The sequence below is a fragment of the Poecilia latipinna genome, unplaced genomic scaffold, assembly GCF_001443285.1.
Source record: "Poecilia latipinna isolate Pla-1442-1.1 unplaced genomic scaffold, P_latipinna-1.0 Scaffold5036, whole genome shotgun sequence".
In the NCBI taxonomy this organism is placed as follows: Eukaryota; Metazoa; Chordata; class Actinopteri; order Cyprinodontiformes; family Poeciliidae; genus Poecilia; species Poecilia latipinna.
The window spans coordinates 1-3,749 of NW_015117652.1; the positions used below are offsets into that span (position 1 = coordinate 1).

At 40.0% G+C, this 3,749-nt stretch overlaps 1 long non-coding RNA gene across 2 annotated transcripts; it reads right to left on the reverse strand.

Moving 5' to 3' along the window:
- Positions 1-388: 388 nt before the first annotated feature.
- LOC106943244 (uncharacterized) lies at positions 389-2,841 on the reverse strand. 2 transcript variants are annotated; one of them, XR_001423866.1, is made up of 3 exons: positions 2,520-2,841; positions 2,324-2,430; positions 389-505 (listed from the first exon to the last, which is right to left on the reverse strand). It is a non-coding gene; the product is annotated as an uncharacterized LOC106943244 (long non-coding RNA). The 2 variants fall into 2 exon arrangements; XR_001423867.1 differs by lacking the exon at positions 389-505 and adding an exon at positions 1,733-2,247.
- Positions 2,842-3,749: the final 908 nt, after the last annotated feature.

Consider the following 3,749-nt stretch of genomic DNA (forward strand, 5'->3'; position numbering starts at 1 on the left):
CAGGTGTTCTTGTTGGGCTTTTTTTGTTTGTTGTGGGGTGTGGGCGGAGGGGGGGGGGGGGGGGGGGGGGGGGGGAATCATACAATTTTTATTTGCTTTAAAATGATAACAACAGTACAATTTGATGAGTGAAACAGTAAAAAAAATAAAAATAAAAAAATAAAAAAAAAAAATATATATATATATATATATTGACTACAAAAAAAAAACCATGTTTGAAGAGCCAGACAGCCCTTCCTTTTTCCATCATTACAGGAATTTATTTAGGTACCTCAACCCCTTTGGGGAATGTTGTAAGTCAAAAGGGTCAAATCGGTTTCATCTGCAGTGTTGTCTGTGAAGAAAATAAATGTAACTTTTCCCCAGTTCCTGTGCAAACTTACTCTGTCTAATCATCTCTAAAAGCTTGACAAGCTGTCGAGATGCCAGCTCGAGGCACGCTGCTTTCCTCTTCCGTCGAGGTCCAATCGAGGTGGTGGCGGGTTTGTAATATGCGCTGAGGTGTCTAAGGAAAGCCAAGAAAAGAAGTGCAGGAAAAGGTGGGGGTCTTTTGGAAAATCAATGAATGCATGAAACATAGTGGTGGTCCACCTGAAAGGGAACATGTCATCAATTAAACAAACTTGGCGAACAGGGCCAATTCATCAGAGCGCTTTGCGGATCAGCTATTGGGTTCAGCTTCGACGTGACAAATGCCGGACCTCCTCTGTGTTCCCAAGGTTGCGGATCGATAGAGATCATCATTGTGATGTGGATCTTTTATCTCACAACCTGCTTCCTTAAGCCTTATATTATTCTGACCGCAGATATCTCAAAGGGGGGCGGAAGGGTGAGAAGGGCACGAGCCTGATTTAGTCTTTTGTTCGCAGAAGTTTCATGGCATTATTTGTCCAAACAATTGACTTTTGATGGCCTTACTGACCAGACAATTTGAGAGCCTTTTTTTTTTTTTCATGAGTCATAACTTCACAAGCAGTTTGTGAAAAAAAAATCCAAGCAAGTTGAGAACACTCTTGTTAATATAATTGCTTGGTAAGGACATTGTCTCGTATGCCTACTTCCCCTTAGTGGCACTTATTCAGATACATCAAATCCGACTGTGAGGAATCCCTCCTGGGTTCCTATTGATCCGAGCCATTATGGAATTCCATGCCAATAAACTGTCGTGACTTACTGTAACAATTCAATGATTAGGGCTCCAGCTCAGTCATATGACTAAGAGGAGCTTCCTCATTATCAGAGGCCATTATGAGATTTACAATTGAGTTGTTCAATGATTAACAGCGGCTCATTTCATCTTTTTATCGGCTCGGTTAGCCGTGCTCCTGATGTATGGACAGTCCAGTCTCAATGTGGTGTTATGTTTATCCTAAGACAATTATTTGTCTTTTTCTTTTAGAAAAACTAAACTCAATTTCTGGTTTAAAGTTTGATTTGTGAAAGTCTATTGAATATTTCTCGGTCTACTAACATTTTCACCACCAAACAATAAAACGGTTTTCGTCCTTTTGAAAGTGAAAACTAATGTTAAACCAACTGTCATGTTGAATTTTTTGATCCATCCTGTGCGTTTCGCTTATTTGAGATTGGGTCATTGGCGAAACAAATCTGGAAAGCAGATCCAGACATACCTCTTCTTACATACATTCTCCAGTTCATTTTTAATTATCTAAAAATGGAGGCTGTGTTGGAGCGCATTGAAAAACTTTCATTTTTGTACCATCTTCAGAGACTCCTCTGGACCAGAAATTGAGAAACTGACACTCGCATCCGACCCCCCGCTTCACACTCAGCTGCAAACAAAGTGAATTTTTTGTACTATGAATGCGTCTATCTAACCACATACAAGAAAAAAAAAAAAAGTGTGCCTCAAAATGGAATAAATGGAGAACTGACAAGATTTATTCCTACATGGCATAATGCATTCGAAACACCTCATGTCGGAGGGCAAACAATTTCATGTAACATCATGAAGCTGTGACAAAATCTATTGATTTGCCTGCTAGAGCACAAATATTTGTCTTTTCATGCTTATGGAACCAAAACTAGCAGAATAGGGAAATATAGTTTTATGGTGATTTATCAAATTGCTCTTGAAATGAATGATCATCAGCTTAAACAACACCAAAAGGAAAGAGCTGTATATTCTTTCATTACCATAAGAAGTTATTATTGTGTCACATTTCTTAAAGTCCTTTTCTTTTTTTTTGAGAACTTATTGGCCGTTTGAACGACTTCATGGGGTTCCTGCAAAGAAAACAGCTAATAAGCATATAGTAAACATGTCGTCAGCATAAACTACCGGAGTGATTTTAAACCAAACCTGCATGCGGCCTCGTTCTCGAGATGCTCGTTCTTCATACGTCTTGTGCTCTGCCTTCGTCAAATCAGTTCAGTTCCTGTACGATGGGCTGAAATGCTACACCTGGTCTGTGGTGGTAAAATATGCATGCAGACACTATCGGTTACATGCTTCTAGTCTGCTCCAGCTGGGAGAAAATGAGGATATTACAACTCACTCTGTGTTTCACCAGCCAGCCCTAGTTTCCCAACACTGATTTGAAACAGCTTCTGCTATCTGTTGTTCATTAGATGAGATCTCAGCCTCTGATGCAACTGCAGGAATGAATAAAAAGCCTTTAAAACGAAAAATAAAAAAAGGAAAAGCTAGACATAGCAGTAGCAGTCTGCAAATGTTGCACGGTCGGTTCTCGTTGTGACTTGCAGCAATTTTGGATCGGACTTAGAAATCCAAATATCATGCGACAGATCAGTATTGCCATGTTGTTAAAAAGCGGTGACAGCTGTGGAGCATTTGCGTTCTAAACCTTTGCTGGAAAATTTTTCTCTTAAGAAAAAAAAAAAAAAAAAAAAAGTGATAGAGAAGCACAACAGAAAGCAGAATGATGCAGATCACTGAAATTGGATGGATCCTGCAAGTACATTACGGTGTACATAAAAAAAGAAGAAAGAAAGCCAACCTCAGCACATCCCGCAACAGGGTCTTCACTCATGCTGCTTTTGATGCGGCCTGATTGGGAACAGGGCTTGCTGATGTGTGGAATCTGAAGAGTTGGGAGTTGTCAGTGTAGGTGATTGACATGATGAGGGGATCAATGGAAAAGCCTTGCTTCGAAGCAATAATCCATTCAAAGTGATCACGTTTGAAATTGCCTAGGGGTATTGATTATATGTGTAGGCCCAGAAAACACCATACGCACAGCAATAATAACCAAGTTGGCCTGGGAAGCAGATTTTGTCCCTGTTATTATGAATTGCTTTTTGTTTCATTTCCATTATGTGACATGCTATGAATTAATTGGAAGAATATTCAGTTTATGTCATAAGTTAAAGCTGCTGCTTCCTGTTCAATTCAACGACGTCAAAATCAGTCCCAAAGCTAACGGCTTTACCTCAGATGTAAAGTTTTGCTTGATCTGCATAAGAGGATCATTTGTGCCATCACATCCTCCATCTATCTATTCAGTACACCTGCTGCCTGTCTCTAGTTTTCACTGGACGAGAGGCGGGTGACAGGGAAACACAGAGACACACAGGGCAGGCTACCATTTATACACATTCTTACATAAGAGTAACTTAGACATACAAATCAGCCAAACCAATGTTTACTCAGTGCGGGAGGAAGCTGGAATACCCACAGATCACATGTGGGGTTCCTCAAGGCTTCATTCTTGAGACATTTTTGTGTATCTATAATTTGCCTCTTGATTATGGAGTACATCATCTTC